Here is a 20,482-nt window from a genome sequence, read left to right as displayed (position 1 = left end):
TATCCGAACACCTGCACGTTACCAATATAAAGGCAACGGCGAACAAGAGAAAAGGGTGAGATATCAAATCATATAAGTGAGCGTATGATAAATTGTATATTAGGATTCAGACATATATAGTTATCACATCACCAGTATTAATATTGTCATACACCTCATACTTTCACTAACTCACAAATCTCACATACTTCTCATCGCATCATAAGTCACACTACTTCACAATCGCATCAATTATATATAAACATATCATTCATTCACTTGCAAGTCAAATCATGATACGTCACGAGTATAAATCACAATTTTAGTCTCAAAACATCACAACATATAAGTCACTCATCTAGTCACAAAACATCACAACATATAAGTCACTCATCTAGTCACAAAACATCACATATACATTTAATTACAAAACATCACATATACGGCTAATCACAAAACATCACATATAAGTCACACCAGACATATTCAGTTAATCGCATTCACAAATATTGACATCATCATACTATTCATAAAATCATCAATTCATATTTTTACATACTTCCATCATTTAACAAGTCACAATATACAATCACGATATCGTCACAAAACGTCACAACTATGAATCACATAAGACAAATGGGACATGACTCATGTATATGCATGAGGTACCAATCGGAGCTTCAGCCCCCGTCACCAATTGCCCAATTCTGAGGCACAAGGCATAAGCCTTCGTCACTAATTTGCCAATCCAGGCCGTCACTGAGTATGCACATGCAATGTGACTCGACAAACAAGACATATGCAACATACTCATCACAATCACACGTCACTGCGAGACATACGCCTACATCACTGGTAATTACCAATTATTAGAGGTAATTCAACGTCACAATTAATCATTCATCTTCACTTAGTCACAAAATTATCATCACAAATATATACAACTTCACATATTATCAATCACCACAAACATCGTCATGTTTCGATACATCATTACAATTATACAACTTCTCATATAAACAAGATCATCACAACATCATCATGTTTCGGCGTAACACCACAAACATATAACTTCATATACTGACAAAATCATCACAACAAATCGACACATTAAGCCAAGTCAAATTAGTCTTATAATTCTCTATAAATTAGTCTTCTAATTAACTCACTAATCCACTATCAACTAACCAAAATTAATTCACCTAATATTCTCTAACTAATCGGATACATCCCGCGTCACTATCGGTTATCAAATTTCTGGTTAAATCCTTAATATTCACGACTTTACGAATTTTCGGGTTATACTCCCAAGTCACAAAACATAACTCGACCGATTAGTTTGGATACAATTCTATTCTTTACCGGTTATTCGATTCGTTCGGTTAAATTCTAAAGATACCGTTATTTATTGACAAACCGAATAATTAATCTAAGTTCAAGTTTATTCCAATTAAATAGGCTTATAAAAATTAATTCAACTATTAATTTAATCGACCGATTAATATCACAACTTTGACAAAAGAACACCACCACGTTAATGTACTAATTAAACTTAGCTACCACATCAATTTTCGTCAAATTCCAGACAACTAATTATACCGCTTAATTCGGCTATTCCGTCCGGGCGGGATTGTTTTGCATTCAATTAGTCCTACTCTACTGGTTTACTATTGCTACTGTTTCTAATTATTATCCATTTTAAAATCTCTATTTCATTTCCATTTATAACATGCCATTATATATGTATTAGATAATAGTATGCAAATGAAAAAAAAACAGAACAACTCTAGTTGTTATCAAGACATTTCATTGCCACTAAACAAAAGAAATAACCTTATCTTTCTAAACCAAATTTTAATGCATACAAAAATATGACAACTTAACAAACATTATAGAAAAGCCAAACACCTTGACACATTCCATTATTCAATTACTATCAAATGACATAAAGGCCAATATATAAAACTAAATATGCAAAATACTTCTAGACTTCTCTCCCCACTCCACCAAATCTCTACCTATATAAATAGGAAAGTTTATATCAATTATTATCTCAGAATTTCTCATTCCAACAATGATGAAAAAGCCAAGTTTAGTTTGAGACGTACATCTCCTCTGTCGTAACAAAACCAAAAGAAACAATGGGTTCCCAGATCTCCCACATAACCGGCCGTCAAGCATCATGCCACCCGTCAATTTTTCTCCATATTCTATTTCTATTTCTATTTCTAATGCACATCAACACCATAAACAATTTCTATTTTCAGATTAACTTAAACAAATTCCTTTTTTTTTTCTTTTTCCAGCAACAATCAATATAAGATAATGTAATAAATCTACACATCTAATTCCCCACATACAATTGTTCATAAGCCCCATTATAGGAAGAGAACCCCACCCTTACCTTATCAATTGAAGCAACTCAATGGGTCTCTAATTGCATCTCCAAGCTTGTTCCTCTTGGCTTGCCTCCTCTTCTCTTCAAACTTTGTTCTCTCCAAAATGACAAACTACACTTCTCATTCTCTAAAACCCTAATTTATCACTTTCAATTGGGCTTAGTCTTTCACTTCTTTTTCACAAACTAATTTAGGCCCAATAAGAATAATAACTCAAAATAATCAATTATATCACCTTTAATAATATTCCATCAATATAATAATTCCAACTTATAAATAATATTATTCTTAATATTATTTTCCGACTTCAATTTAATAATTCCAAATGTACCCTTAAATAACACCGACAATCTAAATTCGACTAAATCGAATATTTTCGGTCTAATCTTAATTACTCAGAAAATTCCCAAAACTTCAAATATTATTCCAATAATATTTCTAATACTGAAAATATCAAAACTCTTGATTAAATATCAATCCGCTATCCCGAACTAATACCGACTAAATCGTCTCAAAATACGAAAAAACTTCACTAAACACTCCGAACGTCTAGATTAAACAAATAATCGAATTTCCGGGCGTTACAACTCTCCCCCACTTAGAATATTTTCGTCCTCGAAAATCTACTTGACAACACCATCGCAACCAAATCTTGTGTCCAATTCTCAAATATCCAAATCGCGTTTGGTAACACTTTAATCACTACTTCTCCGACACAACAACGATTCCACAAGAACACAAACACATTACTATTCTTACCAGATTCACAATAATCTACCACCCAATGCAGCATCCTGGCTCATCGCACTTATTCCAATAGTCTATCAATCCAAACATCAAGATAACTCCACTTCACAGTCTTCTGACATATCGTCCTTCACTTCTTACAAGTCGTATAACAACAGTGCAACGCAATGCTTCCGTTGCGCAACTCTGATAATTCTTCTTTAAGTCACTGTCCTCATTAAAATTCTGTCAACTGTATAGTTTACAAATTTTCAATCCACTACAGACTTGCTTTAATTCTCATCAGCACACCATTGCTCACTTGGTACTTCTAATCTTTCCCTTTTTGCGACATCCGCTTGCACAAAACTCACTACCCCAGATTGTTCACTTCGTCAAACTCTTACTCAACCACTCCTCTCATCAAGCTAAACAAACTGATGTGCGACCATCTTCACGATAAAATATAAATACTCTTTCCACACTATTAAGGTAGCAAGACAAAGCTATAACATCCAACACGATTTCCGTCTACCATTAACAATGGATTGAGGGTGATCAGTTCCCCAATTTGTCAATTAGTATTCGACAACCATAGTGGAGTATAAACCGCTGTTACATCATAATAGCGTCATTTCCGAATTTTCACTCAATTCCAACAACACGTCATAATCCAATAATTCACTTTGGGTTTTTACAACTCCCACAAATTCCTACTCAATATATCTCGTCGATGAGACACCGACATCCAAACATTTTACAAAATCCTCTTCATAGTCACTTAGCATCACACAATCGTCAACACCTTTCCATTTTCAAAATTACTTCTATACTCGCACTTTACCATTCACCTCGTCTCAATCAAGTCCTCCTCACATAAAATTGGTGATAAAAAAAAGTTCTCTACAATCCTTCTTATAATACAATTCGTCTCTTTATCTTTCTGACGCTTCAAACGCAGCCCAAATCGGATATCCGAAACTAAAGTTATGAATTTTTAAAGTTTCACAATGATTCTGAATTTTCTGCGACTTGCTTACGGAGATCTCACTCCGAAACTCACCTTTCTTTGACTTACGCACGTTCCAAATGGCCTCTAGAATAACTCCTTATAACTCGAGAGATGCATTCTTTCATCGAAATTCTAGTCTTGATATCACGGAGACAACAATTCTTTTTACAAGCTACGCGCGTCCTCGAGTTTCCAACTCGAACTCGCGATTCACAACCCTAAGCATCGACCACATCCGACAGTTACTTATGCGAGTCCAACATAAAGCCCACCGCAACTTCATTACTCTATCACTTTTCAAACATCGGCATTTCATACAAAGGTTACCCGTATCGACAACTTCACATTCCTCCATCATGCTGAACATCGCATCTCTCTAAATTCCGTCTCTCAAAATCATTCTTAACTTCACGTCGTCTTCAAATCCAGATAACCTCCAAAACTCTCAACAGCGCTTGCACCGACGCTTGTCGACAGCATTCCAGACTATCTCTTACAACAGAACCCCTTCGAGAAGCAAGGCTTCTCCCCCACTTATCGTCAAACTAATTACTGAAATCAAAACAAACAAGTACCGACAGTGTTCACACACTCGTCGCGTACCAAGGGATAGACAACAATTAGACAACATTGGCCGGACAGACCGACCTGCTCTGATACCACTAATGTAACACCCCATTTCAACCCAGCAATTATAATGCGGAAAATATCAGAGTATTTAAAAATTTCTCGACAAACAAATGAGGCGTCACATATTCATTTAACAACAAATCACATCATCGCATTTAGCAGATACATAGCACTTCTTTCATCAATTAAACAGATACTCAGCATATAATACAATTCAATACAGAATAACTTCTTTTATTAGAACATGGCGGAATCATAGTTCTAAATCTTTAAATCAATAACATCATGTTCAGCTAAGATAAAACAATAAACAACAACATGGTAAACAACATAGATCATCCCTCCGAGTGCTACGTATCAGAGCGACAACCGACTCAATAAACAGCTACTAAATCTTCATATCCGAACACCTGCACGTTACCAATATAAAGGCAACGGCGAACAAGAGAAAAGGGTGAGATATCAAATCATATAAGTGAGCGTATGATAAATTGTATATTAGGATTCAGACATATATAGTTATCACATCACCAGTATTAATATTGTCATACACCTCATACTTTCACTAACTCACAAATCTCACATACTTCTCATCGCATCATAAGTCACACTACTTCACAATCGCATCAATTATATATAAACATATCATTCATTCACTTGCAAGTCAAATCATGATACGTCACGAGTATAAATCACAATTTTAGTCTCAAAACATCACAACATATAAGTCACTCATCTAGTCACAAAACATCACAACATATAAGTCACTCATCTAGTCACAAAACATCACATATACATTTAATTACAAAACATCACATATACGGCTAATCACAAAACATCACATATAAGTCACACCAGACATATTCAGTTAATCGCATTCACAAATATTGACATCATCATACTATTCATAAAATCATCAATTCATATTTTTACATACTTCCATCATTTAACAAGTCACAATATACAATCACGATATCGTCACAAAACGTCACAGCTATGAATCACATAAGACAAATGGGACATGACTCATGTATATGCATGAGGTACCAATCGGAGCTTCAGCCCCCGTCACCAATTGCCCAATTCTGAGGCACAAGGCATAAGCCTTCGTCACTAATTTGCCAATCCAGGCCGTCACTGAGTATGCATATGCAATGTGACTCGACAAACAAGACATATGCAACATACTCATCACAATCACACGTCACTGCGAGACATACGCCTACATCACTGGTAATTACCAATTATTAGAGGTAATTCAACGTCACAATTAATCATTCATCTTCACTTAGTCACAAAATTATCATCACAAATATATACAACTTCACATATTATCAATCACCACAAACATCGTCATGTTTCGATACATCATTACAATTATACAACTTCTCATATAAACAAGATCATCACAACATCATCATGTTTCGGCGTAACACCACAAACATATAACTTCATATACTGACAAAATCATCACAACAAATCGACACATTAAGCCAAGTCAAATTAGTCTTATAATTCTCTATAAATTAGTCTTCTAATTAACTCACTAATCCACTATCAACTAACCAAAATTAATTCACCTAATATTCTCTAACTAATCGGATACATCCCGCGTCACTATCGGTTATCAAATTTCTGGTTAAATCCTTAATATTCACGACTTTACGAATTTTCGGGTTATACTCCCAAGTCACAAAACATAACTCGACCGATTAGTTTGGATACAATTCTATTCTTTACCGGTTATTCGATTCGTTCGGTTAAATTCTAAAGATACCGTTATTTATTGACAAACCGAATAATTAATCTAAGTTCAAGTTTATTCCAATTAAATAGGCTTATAAAAATTAATTCAACTATTAATTTAATCGACCGATTAATATCACAACTTTGACAAAAGAACACCACCACGTTAATGTACTAATTAAACTTAGCTACCACGTCAATTTTCGTCAAATTCCAGACAACTAATTATACCGCTTAATTCGGCTATTCCGTCCGGGCGGGATTGTTTTGCATTCAATTAGTCCTACTCTACTGGTTTACTATTGCTACTGTTTCTAATTATTATCCATTTTAAAATCTCTATTTCATTTCCATTTATAACATGCCATTATATATGTATTAGATAATAGTATGCAAATGAAAAAAAAACAGAACAACTCTAGTTGTTATCAAGACATTTCATTGCCACTAAACAAAAGAAATAACCTTATCTTTCTAAACCAAATTTTAATGCATACAAAAATATGACAACTTAACAAACATTATAGAAAAGCCAAACACCTTGACACATTCCATTATTCAATTACTATCAAATGACATAAAGGCCAATATATAAAACTAAATATGCAAAATACTTCTAGACTTCTCTCCCCACTCCACCAAATCTCTACCTATATAAATAGGAAAGTTTATATCAATTATTATCTCAGAATTTCTCATTCCAACAATGATGAAAAAGCCAAGTTTAGTTTGAGACGTACATCTCCTCTGTCGTAACAAAACCAAAAGAAACAATGGGTTCCCAGATCTCCCACATAACCGGCCGTCAAGCATCATGCCACCCGTCAATTTTTCTCCATATTCTATTTCTATTTCTATTTCTAATGCACATCAACACCATAAACAATTTCTATTTTCAGATTAACTTAAACAAATTCCTTTTTTTTTTCTTTTTCCAGCAACAATCAATATAAGATAATGTAATAAATCTACACATCTAATTTCCCATATACAATTGTTCATAAGCCCCATTATAGGAAGAGAACCCCACCCTTACCTTATCAATTGAAGCAACTCAATGGGTCTCTAATTGCATCTCCAAGCTTGTTCCTCTTGGCTTGCCTCCTCTTCTCTTCAAACTTTGTTCTCTCCAAAATGACAAACTACACTTCTCATTCTCTAAAACCCTAATTTATCACTTTCAATTGGGCTTAGTCTTTCACTTCTTTTTCACAAACTAATTTAGGCCCAATAAGAATAATAACTCAAAATAATCAATTATATCACCTTTAATAATATTCCATCAATATAATAATTCCAACTTATAAATAATATTATTCTTAATATTATTTTCCGACTTCAATTTAATAATTCCAAATGTACCCTTAAATAACACCGACAATCTAAATTCGACTAAATCGAATATTTTCGGTCTAATCTTAATTACTCAGAAAATTCCCAAAACTTCAAATATTATTCCAATAATATTTCTAATACTGAAAATATCAAAACTCTTGATTAAATATCAATCCGCTATCCCGAACTAATACCGACTAAATCGTCTCAAAATACGAAAAAACTTCACTAAACACTCTGAACGTCTAGATTAAACAAATAATCGAATTTCCGGGCGTTACAACTGCCACCAATCTCACAACTTCACTTTTGTATTCTCCTTTTGTCATCAATACAATTAAAAATTCAATAATATGAAAGACAATAATATACTTGGAAATACAATATTTCAAGATGCAATTAAGATTAAAGATAGACAATAATATTGTTTTCATATTAAAGATCATAATAATATATTATTGTCGTAACAAATATAAACAAAGGGTACAACAAATAGAATAATAATAAAAGTTGCATTAACATAAAGAACAAATATCCATTTTGAATTAATCTATAATTGATTACAATATAACAAATACTTTTGATGTCAAAATCATAATCTTCTTGATACCTCTTGAATTTGGATACCATCCTTCCATTCCATTGTTCCATTTCATAATCCTATTCAATACATATAACAAATTAAAAATCTCAAACATAAATTAAAAATATAAACTTAAAAATATTTTAAAAAATAATAATTATTTGACAAATCTTTGCTACATTTAACTTACAGAAAAATAATTAGGATAAAAAATTTATAGTTGTTGTTACAATTATAAATAAATTTTAACATATCGATTTATTTAACAAATAACTCATTGGATTGGCTACCCAGTTATCAAAAAAACAACTGCACACTTATAAAAGGCTTTCTAAAATAAAATAAAAATACAAACTTATTTGAATGAGGGCGAAAAATCGCAACAGTAAAAACACAAAAGTTGAGCAAGGTGAAATTTGAAAGATGAAAAAGGCGATATCTGAAAAACACAAAAGGAAAAAAATCGAAAAACCGCAACATCAACATTTCAGCATTGCAACACACACATATTGCTCACAGTTTGACTTTGAACACAATAAAATCGAAAATAAAAAGTATGACCTTTTAACATATCAAAACATGGAAAACAATGGCAAAAGTGAATAGACAGACCTTGTAAGTATGAAGAAGATGAGAGTTGATTTCAAATCTGGTGGTTTTGATATCAGATTCAGTGATTTCAATTTCAGATCTGATGTTCCCGTGGTTTCAATTTCAGATCCCTCACCGGTAAAATCGGATCCAACCTATAACCTGGAAAATAAACCACAAAATCATCAAATCAACTACAAAAATCCTATCTACAGAATCAAAACCCTAAGTTTATAAGAAAACCAAACAAAACCCATACTTTTTTAGCTTCAAAATTCACCGGCAAAACTCAATCCGTCTATAACCTGAAAAACAAACCACAAAAGAGTTAGAAGAGGATGGTGATGATGTTATTACAGAATGAAGGTGGGGAAGAAAAAGAAGGGGGAAGGTTGAGGTAGAAGACTCAGTCGTCGGATAGAAAGAGAAGAGAGAAAAAGAGAAATAGAAAGATTGAAATAATATGAAAGAAGAGAAATAGAAAGAGATGATGTAGTAAGAGAGAGAGAAGACATTGTAAAAACAGAGAAAGGTGGAAGATGGGTTTGAGAAATCAGAGAGATGGAAGAGAGAGACAACAAAGAGAAAAAGGTTGGAAAGGCTTTATAAAATTGTGTTTTCAAGAAAGATTTACAAAATATATTGTTGGAAAGGCTTTTACTTGGAAAAAGCGTGGAGGAGGAGGTTTTGCTGTAACCAAGAAGATTTGCACAATTCCAATACCTTTTCTCACGTTAGTATTAATGATGGAAAATAAAATAGACAATTGAAAGGGTATGCAATGATTAAGGAATATATATTTTAATTAAAATATTAAAGGAGATCCAATTACCATTATGTCCCCGAATATCACCCTCAAATTGGTGATTAGAGGGATAATAAAAGAATTTCATATGTCATGTACTTTATTATATTAAAAGTAGATATGTAAATGACTATAGAGTAACATCAAAAAAAAGAGCTTTTAGCTTTTCAGCTCATATTAACAAAAAAGTTTAATTTGGTAACTATCATTTAGCTTTTAGCTTGTAGCTTTTTTACTAGCTTTTAGTTTTTCTCTCAAAAGCTATTTAAAGTAGTTTTTAGCTTGTGACTTTTTATTTCATTTATACCCCTATTATTTTAACAAAAATACAATATATATATAGATATATATATATATATATATATATATATATATATATATATATATATATATATATATATATATATATATATATATGAGATTATTATTTTAAATTAGTATAATTGAATTCAAAATCGTAATTATGTTATTTTATATATTTCATTAAATCTATATATAAATTTTATTATATAATTTCATTTAAAATTTTATATATAATTGTTCGATATATTTTGATGTTATTTTTAATTTTAATATATATTAATTTTTTTGCATGTGTTTGCTAATATATGTATTTTTATTTTATAAAAATTAATTTAATTATATAATACAATAATATAATGAGACTATCAATTTCTTAATTAATAATGTTCTTTTATGTCATTTTATATTTATCAGCTAGTAATAGTATAACAATTAATTCACCAAACACTCAAATTAACTTATCAGCTACCAGCTATCAGCTACCAGCTAAAAGTCATCAGCAACCAGCTACCAGCTAGTTTTACAGAGCCTATAGTTAGAATTCAAATATATATATATATATATATATATATATATATATATATATATTGTTTTTTATGTTAATTACTGTTAATGTAAAAATTTTAACATTGTTAACTAATTATAATCATTTTATAAAAAATATATATTTCTTTTGTAGATCCACAATCTTTTGTAGATCCGAAGAAAAACTAAAAGAGGAACAAATGTAGGAGCTTAAAATTTTGAAACATCAAAAATAAAAATTAAGTTGTAAGAAATACAAAACAAAAGAAAAAAATTATTCCAAATTTAAAAAAAATACCATTTTTTACAATATGTTTTATGCACATACAAAAGGGGAGAGAGAAAAAATTGAAAATCGAACAAAAACCATATTTACCACCGAGTAACAACAACAACACCAACAAAAAAACCAAATTTGAGATGAAATCTACAAATTAAACAAAAAACCAATAAAAGGAGCACGATTTCTTCATCACCACTCAGTAACAACAAAAAAGTCAGATCTGAGAGAAAAAAGAAAAAAATGATGAACCCTTTAATATTGTTGCGAAACATATCTGAAACAAAAACCATAATAACGATGTTAGTGATGCTGAATAAATAAGAAAAATAAAACACCGTCAACGATAACCATTAAGAAGAAGAATATAAAACACAAAGAAAAAGAGGAAGAAGGAAGAAGAAGAGGTAGTGAGATTGTTAATTTGTAACCGTAGTGGAATTGGAAACAATTGGAATAAGAATATGCTAATAGATGGAAGAGAGGAAGAATAAAAAAATGGAACATTTCAAAACAAAATAGTGGAATATTAGGGTCCGTTTGGTTCAACGGAGGGGAGGGGAGGGAAGGGGATTTAATCGAGGGGAGGGGAATGGAGGGGAAGGGAGGGGAGGGAATTTAACTAAATATATGTTTGGTTCAAAGAAGGGGAGGGGAGGGGAGGGGAGGGATTTTTAACAACAAGTATGTTTGGTTCACAAGGGGAGGGGAGGGATTTTAAAATCAATTTACCTTTTCATCCTTATAAATATTATTATTTGTGCTTAGTAAAAATAATTCTTAATAAAAACTTGTTCATTCATAAACCATAATATAACCGTAAACAACAACACACATTAGTTGAACTATATATCTTCAACGCAAATCAAACTATTATCTGATCTTATGATTCATCTAACTCAATAAAACAATTCCTATAATTAAAAATAAATAAAATAAGGTTATAATATTAAAAAAATTAAATAAATAATATTAGAGTTAAAATTTTTATTTATAACATAAATATATTATATTTACATATATTGTATAATGTTATTATTATTATTAATAGTATAATAAAAAAAGTCTTATTACTATCATATATAAGAACCGATATAAGTATAAGTATCTTATTATTATAAAAATAATAATATAATATCAAAAAGGGAACTTCAACAAAATAAAAAGAAAAAAACTCACCTGAGAGGAACATCGCACCAATAGCAACTACACAATAGAAAAAAATAAACGTGAAATAATACGGAGGAAAAATCTAGTCTTTAATAATTCAATAAGGACAATCTTGGAATTAAAAAAATAATTGAGGTTAAAATAGAAAAATAATATAATTATGATTACTAGATCTTCCCTCCCCTCTGAATCCCTCCAATTTGGAGGGGAGCAAAAAGTGGGTCTAGGAGAGATTTTGCTCCCCTCCCCCCTCCCCTCCGAATCCCTCCAATTTGGAGGGGAGCAAAAAGTGGGTCTAGGAGGGATTTTGCTCCCCTCCCCCCCCTCCCCTCCCCTTATTAAAAATGAACCAAACACAAATTTTTATAAATATTCCCTCCCCTCCCCTCCCCTCCATCTACTCCCAACCAAACGGACCCTTAGGGTCTGTTTGGTTCAAATGAGGGGGAGGGGAGGGGAGGAATTTTAATGGAGGGAAGGGGAGGGGAGGGAAGGAGAGGGATTTTTATTAATTATATGTATGTTTGGTTCAAACGAGGGGAGGGGAGGGGAGGGAAGAGATTTTGATTAAAAATGTGTTTGGTTCACGAGGGGAGGGGAGGGGTTTTATTAATAATTTACATTTTTATCCTTATGATTATAACTGATATGATATTCAAAGGTGAAAATTTCATAAATAATTTTTTGGAAATAATATTTGTAATATTGAGTGATTAAAAATTTATAACTTACTACATAACGTTAAAAAAATTGAATACACTTGATACATATTATAACTTTCGACGCAAAATTATCTATCTGTTGATAACAACTTTTAAATACATAAAATAACTTATTGTTATATATATATATATATATATATATATATATATATATATATATATATATATATATATATATATATATATATATATATATAAAATAAACAAAATAAATGAATGGTTTAAAATTTTATATAAAACATATATAATAGAATATATAATAAAATTTTAAAAAAATTAACATAAATAAACATAAAAATTATAATTATAATAAAAAATTAAAAATTGTAGTGATTATAACTTTTATTAAATAAAAATAATAATTTTAAGGTAAAAAGTAATTATAATAAATTGATATAAGCAATAGAGAAAAATCACAAAAAAAGAAGAAGCAGACGAAAGAAAATAATAATTTTGAAATAATAAAATAAAATTAAGGATATTTTAGTAAATATATTAATTTATTAAATATCAACAGTCACATTCCCTCCTCTCCCCTCCGAATCCCTCCGATTCGGGGGGACGCAAAAAATGTAATTGGGAGGGATTTTGCTCCCCTCCCCTCCCCTCCTCTCCCCTCCTAAAAATTGAACCAAACACAATTTATTATAAATATTCCCTCCCCTCCCCTCCCCTCCATTTACCTCGAACCAAACACACCCTTAGGCTAGACACGTGGCTTGGTGTGGAAAGAGTAGAGTGGCTTTTCTTATAGTCCAATTATTTTATTTTATTTGTAATAAAGGAATTAAGTTTGTTATCTTGAATGCAGGGGTGGCAAGCAGACTCAAACCCGCGGAGCCCACCCGCACCGAACCTGAATCAACGGGTGAAAACCCTAGTTGATTGAGTTTGAGTTCGGGTGCTACCCGGTATTTTGGATGCGGGTTTGGGTAATATAAAACCCGCGCCCGAAACCTAAAATCACATCCGCTTATATATAGATATATTGTGGAAAGTTGTAAAAAAATTGTATGAAAAATGTATTTTATGTATTTTGCTACGAATTTCGGTTTGGGTGAAACAACCTGAACCCAGCGGGTGTGAGCGTGGGTGTTATTTTGCCACCCGAATAGTCTTTGGGTTCGGGTTCAGATGGTAATTTTGAATGCAGGTTTGGGTAGTGTGAAATCCGCACCTGACCCGATCCGTTGTCATCCTTACTTGAATGTAGTATGTTGTAATTTTTGACTATCTCTCTTCTTATTATTGGGAGATTTCTTTGGTATAAAAGGAAATTAAGTTCTCTCAATCAATAATCTCAATTTGTATTTTTTTTAAAGAATATTTCAATACACTCCTTGAAACTATTATTTACTTGTCTAAATTTCAATTATGTCCTCTGCTTCTATAGATACACATTATGAATCACTTTATTTTTTTAAAAATTTGGTTTTTCCCAGAGGTACATCTACGGAAGCTTAAAAAACATAATGAACATTGGAAAAATTCAAAGGAATTCAAATTCATGTAATCTTTCATAGATGTATCTACGGAACATATTAAAAACAAAGTGTTCCGTAGATGTACCTACGAAACCTTCTGTTATATTTTCAATCAACTATATTTCACTCTTAAACTCTAATATTTTTAACAAAAATGGAACATCAAATTATAGTACATCAAAGTAGTGCAATTTAAAGAAAATGGAATATAGTATACCAAAAGAATATATCGTATATATCATCCAAATAGTGTCAGATACATAATTAAAATAAAGTACATAAATGTAATCAAAATACTAACATCAATAAAATTACAGGCATCACTACTATGTGTGCCGGACGACATTCTCCTCCATTCCTCTGCCTTTGGCCCCGCCTCTATGTCCACCATGTCGTTTCCTGGCTACTCTACCTCTATCGTCAAGTGCCCGACCACCTGTCCAGGCACGATGTCGGCTGTACAAAAAACCCCATCTGCCACCTTAATGATACCATCTAGTATACGCTTGTGATTAGACCCCTCATGGAAGAAACCATCGGCAATGTCTGCCCGCGCCATGTTAGTTATCTCACGACAGCGAGGAAGAACATCGTCAGTATGGTCCAACTGAGACTAATGAGTCTGGAAGATCTCCTCATGGGTTAGTCTGAGTGGTGACCCTGTTGTAGTGGAGATCATGTATGGGTGTGACACATGAAGTACCAAGTGATGTACCCGCTAGTACAACTCCAGTCTCTCTCTGATCTAGTCGCCCGAGCTTCGTCAAGAACCATGTGATGCTCAAAGTCTGTAATGACCTCATCTATCTGCCGACAGGTAATGACAATAGGAGCAGAGACGGAAGGGTGGCGAGGTATCGTCTAACAGTAGCCGAATTGCCGCATGACGCATTTCGGAAGATAACAAACAGTGCTGGTCGAACTGGCAGCCTACCATCCAAAATATATGGCAACGTTATCCCACGCAACCGTCTCATTGTGAGCAGTATAGCAGTAGTTTCGGATGTCGTCTGCAGCCATGCAGTCAAGAGACTTCCTGTAAGGATCTGACACCTGGTTCCCTCTGAGGGGGGTGAAGGCACTAGCACGCTGCATGGCCTTAGTGTAGCCAGGAACCTCTACCCAGCCAATGATCATGGGAAGTGTTGTAATATCCAACCTTGAAAAAAAACATGGGAATCAAACATTATCACAAATATATAATGAATAACTTTGAGAAAAAGTATAATGATATAAGATTGTTATCACTAAGAGGGAACAGTTGTCAGCCACAGTCCTTGTCTTCCACAGGCATCCCTCTCCGAGTCTATGGTAGTTGTACGCGAGTGTATCCGCTCTCAAGTTGTACTCATGGATATGTGAGAGGCTCGTGTCCACAAACAGTTGAGTGCCTAACAAAAATAGGAAGTAAAATCTCAGCACCTCTACTGGATCACCAGCAGCCTGCTGTACCGCAAGGAGCTCGGCCTTGTACTACCACATTAAGAAGGAAAACTCACATGTGCGCCGTAGATCCTCTCCACCTCCTTAAGTGCGTCTTCAGGATCAGCCCTGAGCTCCTCAATCAGAGCCTCCCCCACTTCCTCCTTTGTCAGCCTACCGTGACCAAGGAGGGTACCCCTGATAGGTATATGCAGGAGGCATGCAATGTCGTTAAGTGTGATGCTAATCTCATCATGAGGCATATGGAATGACAACGCCTCTGGGTGCACCTCTCCGCAAATGCCATCAACATCCCATTATGTATGGTGGAGTACCCAATTTGATAGAGGTCCTTCAGTCGAGAAGCTATGAGGACATCCTGGAACCATGACTCGATAGGCTGCACGAGAGAGGCAATCTTTCGATCGTGGTTGTAGAACTTCTCGGAATCCTTATCCGGATATTTTCCAAAGAAAACACTATTAATAATTAGCAAAATTAGAAATAATAAATTTTCACTAAGGACAAAAAAGTAATAGGTAACAAGTCGAAGAAATTTTACCTCTCCATCCCAGACATGTATGGCTGTATAATCCGCATACCCTATCAACAGGAATAAATCTGAAGGACCCCCTGGATAGCCCACAGGTGCATCAGCCTCCTCGTGCAACGAGTCAATACCATCAAGACGTGGCACGGGAAATCCAGCATCGTCCGGAGGTGGCATAGGAGTAGGAGAAGTGACCTGATGACCTATGCGAGCAGAGGGAGTTTGTGAGAAACCCTCACCATCATCACGAGTCTCCGAGATGAAGTAGTCGATGTGGAAGGCCCTTCTGCTGAAATAGATGTACCAGGTGCCTCTGCTAGAACGAGGGTATTAGGTGCATCTGCTGGAACGGAGGCTTCATTCGTCACATGTGAAACTACCTGCATCTATGCACGTCGCTCGGAGGCATGTTGTGCAACCCTCCAAAATATAATGCGGTATGGATGGTCGACCATAATATTTGTATTGTATTATAAATAAAGTCGGGTTAGATACAATTAACTTGTAAAAGAAAAGGAAAAAAAATCAAATTTAACTTCGTATGTACAAATAGGGAAGACTTCCGTAGATGTAGCTACGGAAGCACCCAACATTACAAAAAATGGGATGGTTCCATAGGTGCATCTACGGAACTACCTAACATTTCATTTGTTCCGTAGATGCACCTATGGAACGTTTTGGAACTCAAAGAACCTAAAAATGGCGCCTGTTACTGTTCCATACACTAAAAAACCAAATTTTGGTGGCTTGGTCGTCCGTTTTACACTTCTAAAAATACCTACATTGTCTCTAAACTATCTTTCTAAAACTATCCAATCATTTCTACACCTAAAAATTGAATTCTATCTCTATAACGGGAAAACTCAAAAACTAAATAACTTACCGATTAAATTGAGTTTTGAAGTTGTTGGAATGTGTTGATCGTTGATGTTGACGTTTATCACTGAATTTGAGAAATAAACAACTTTGGTAGATATTGATTTTTGAGGTTTAGAGAGTTTGAGAGTGTGAAGAATGAGGGAGGAGAAGAGTTTGGTGCGAAAATAACATCAAATGCTTCCGTAGATGCATCGTTGTAAGTATTTCGTAGATGCACCTACGGAACAAATGAACTTTGAAATAAAAAAAGGTACTTCCGGAGATACATCTACGGAAGCAGTGGGCATTTTTGACAACGCGCATGGTGCAAAAGAGACTTAAGGGGTGGGGTTAGGGTGTATTTGGTTCGAGGTAGAAGGAAGGGAGGGGAGGGAGGAGAGGGGATATTTTTAGTGAAATATGTTTGGTTCAATTTTTATGAGGGAGAGAAGGGGAGGGGAGGGGAAGGGAGGGGAGTAAAATCCCCCCAAAGCACACTTTTTAAGTTCTCCCAAATCAGAGGGATTCAGAGGGGAAGGGAGGGAATGTGAGATTTAATATTTGATAAATTAATATATATACTAAAATATCCTCAATTTTATTTTAGTATTTCAAAATTATTATTTTCTTTCGTGTTCTTGCTTCTCTTTTTTTGTGATTATTCTCTATTGCTTCCACTAATTTATTATAATTATTCTTCACCTTCAAATTATTTTTTATCTAATATAAATTATTATCACTATATTTTTTTTGTTTTTCTTTTATAATTTTAATTTTTATGTTTATTATGTAATTTTTTTACTAATTTTGTTGTGTATTTTATTATATACTTTTTTATATAAAATTTTAAATTATTATTTTTTAATTATATTGTAATATATAATATTTAATAACAAGTTATTTTATGAATTCAAAAGTTGTTTTCAGCATAATTTACTTTGTGTCGAGAGTTATAATACAAATCAAGCGTACACAATTTTTTAATGTTATGTGATAAATTACAATTTTTTAATCACTCAATATTATAAATATTATTTCCAAAAAAAATAGTCTATGATTCTTCTTTAATCTTCATTGTCTTCATACAAGACATCTCTCCCCCTTTTTAGCCATAATATGGGAAAGGCAACATCAGGAAGGAGAGTCAGGTCTGATTTATATGTCGCAACATCTTATTCGACATTTTCAAAACATTACCATTTCGGCACATCAGACTTAATTACCACAGAAACTTAACTTCAGATTTTCATACTTTGAGAGATTTAGCAGATTTATCAACATATTTTAAAGCAAGAGATTTTGACTTCTTAGTTGGTTCATCTACAATAAACTCAATCTCATGGATTTGGAGGTTACTAATTAAACTTTCTAGACTAATTTTGTTCAAAACTCTGGCTTCTTGTATGGCAGTTATCTTGAATCTATATGTGACAGAAAAACTCCTAAGATCTTCTTGACATGATCAGTTGCAGTGTAGCTTTTGTTCAAAACTTGAAGTCCGAACACAAGAACCTGAAACCTTGAGAACATGGAACCTTGCAACCTTAAATTTCAGAAGATTTGCCTTAACTTCTTTCACTTGATGATTCCCTTTCTAAGAAGCACAAAGAGATTCAAAGATGGTTTTAGCAGTAGATTTATTGAGAATATTAAAATACCCAGAGTGAGGTAGAACATCAACTAAGATTCCTCTGACTCTATGATGTTTTTTGTAAAGATTTTTCTGAGCAGGTGTGAGACTCTTTCTATCAGTCACCATACCTACTCCATCAACATCAAAGTCAGTACAATGTTCAATAATGTCCCATAGCTCATCATCAAATCCTATGATATGAGTGTACATTTTGCTTTTCCACCATTCAAACTCCGTAGAATTTCCATTGAATTTAGAAGGTTTAGACATGTAGGTGTTATTTTCAGAGGCGCTACAATCAAAGGGCGCATTACTAAAAATTAGGACCAAAGGATTCAGGATCAGATTCATCCATGGGGTTTTTTCTCTTAGGATCTTTTTTGTACCACAGTTAACTGTTAACACACAGATCATGCTCTAATGCCAGCTAAAGGCGAGAAAAACACAAGAAAGGGGGTTGAATTATGCTGAATTTTGCTTCTTTTTCTGTTTAAGATCTATTATTAGATTCTGATCAAAAGTTCTGAATCTGAGTTAGAATCTGATAGAGATAGCAGCGGATAGTATTGATCATAAATAAATAAGAGAGCAAGACAACATACAAACAATTATCATAGTTCCTCATGTAAACCAGAATTAGTTCAGTCCCATTGCATTTTCGAGAGATTTCCACTATAACCAAATATGATTACAAATTTCTCAAGCACATAAGAAAGAGACTTCCAATGCCTAAACACACAAGTAAAGGACTTCAGTGCTCAAGAACACAAGCAAGAGACCTCTAATTTATCAAGCACACAAGCAAGAGACTTCCAATGCTCAAACACACAAGTAATAGACTTCTAACAATCTATCTAACAGATAAATGATAGTGATAGAGTGATAATTACACTTGATATACAATCATAGGTGTAAACAAAATTACAACACAAAGAACTCTAAGACTTAAGAACTTCTAAGAATGTATAGTTGGTAAGATTAACTTGTGCTATTTCTTTTGATAGAGTAACTTCTCTTTTTCTTTTCAAGGTGCAGTGTTATATGTTTCTCCAAATCTTCATTTCCTTTTATAGAGTTCCACGAGAGAGTAGTTGGAGAGAACTTCAAGCACAAAAGAGTTTTTGAAGACTAGCATCAACAGATCCGTAACAAAGCTTCCTGAAATGGTTAATACCATTGCAAGCTCATTTGAAACTCCTTTGCTACAAAGAGAATTATTAGTTGTAAAACTTCAGGCTTCTGCAACTTTCTGCTAAGTCTTCACGTGATCAGAACATGACAAATTGACCTTAGAGTCTGATAGCAACCTGTCAGAAAATCCTTGGTTGTTTAGTCTTTACTGGGTTCAGGTTCTTCAGAGTCTGAGTCTTAGGTTTAGATCCTCAGACTCTGACTCTTCAAAGGCTGGCTTGATCTCTAGAAGCTGACTTGATCAAAGTCTGGAGACTTCAGGTTCTGGTCATCAGAAGATGACTTGATCAGGCGTTGATTCTCCAGAGTCTGATCTTCATAATCTCTATCTTGAGAGCTTATCTTTCAGTGTCTAGTGCAGTTTTAGAACTGACGTTCAATTAGTATATTGATCTTTGTACCTCCACACTTGAATACACATTAGTCTATTATATTGTTCTTTAAATACTTTGTTATCATCAAAACCTAAGGGATATGACAATTTTGTTCCAACACTATCCCAAAAAAGCATTAATGTATGAACTAGATTTGCGTAAGA

The 20,482-nt window shown here is 33.4% G+C and overlaps 1 long non-coding RNA gene across 1 annotated transcript; it reads right to left on the bottom strand.

Annotated features, from left to right (window-relative positions):
- Positions 1 to 8,322: 8,322 nt before the first annotated feature.
- LOC131635571 (uncharacterized) lies at positions 8,323 to 9,602 on the bottom strand. The gene is made up of 3 exons (XR_009293831.1): positions 9,261 to 9,602; positions 9,023 to 9,163; positions 8,323 to 8,487 (listed from the first exon to the last, which is right to left on the bottom strand). It is a non-coding gene; the product is annotated as an uncharacterized LOC131635571 (long non-coding RNA).
- Between the last annotated feature and the right edge of the window lie 10,880 nt (positions 9,603 to 20,482).

This window comes from Vicia villosa, unplaced genomic scaffold, assembly GCF_029867415.1.
Source record: "Vicia villosa cultivar HV-30 ecotype Madison, WI unplaced genomic scaffold, Vvil1.0 ctg.001512F_1_1, whole genome shotgun sequence".
NCBI classification, from domain to species: Eukaryota; Viridiplantae; Streptophyta; class Magnoliopsida; order Fabales; family Fabaceae; genus Vicia; species Vicia villosa.
This window is presented reverse-complemented; position numbering and strand designations above follow the sequence as displayed.